We start from the raw sequence: 421 nt of genomic DNA, 5'->3' as shown, positions 1-421 counted from the left end.
CCAGAAAGCTCTGTGGCTTCCGCGTGGCCCGGGGGGTCATAGGGCAGGGGTCGTGGGGTCATCGCTGGGTTAGGCCTTTAAAGGGATGGTTCGAAGGATTCGTGGGGGAAGGGGGTGACATGAGTGTTGGGGTTATAACCTTGCCTTGAGGTCAAAGGTCACAGAGGGAGAGGTCATCCCCAGCAGAGGCCATAGCTTTCCCTTAAGGGCAAAGGTCACAGAGATGGAAGAGGCCGTCCCTAGCAGGGCTCATAGCCTTGCCTTGAGGTCATCCCTAGTGTAAGTCAGGGCCTCACCTTAAGATCAAAGGTCGCAGAGCAGGGAGAGGTCATCCCTAGCAGAGGTCAAAGCCTTGCCTTGAGGTCAAAGGTCACAGAGGGAGAGGTCATCCCTAGTAATGCAGGGTTGTGGGGAGGGGAAC

This window comes from Gavialis gangeticus, unplaced genomic scaffold, assembly GCF_001723915.1.
Source record: "Gavialis gangeticus isolate Ggan-Ray unplaced genomic scaffold, GavGan_comp1, whole genome shotgun sequence".
In the NCBI taxonomy this organism is placed as follows: Eukaryota; Metazoa; Chordata; order Crocodylia; family Gavialidae; genus Gavialis; species Gavialis gangeticus.
Note: the sequence above shows the minus strand (reverse complement) of the source record.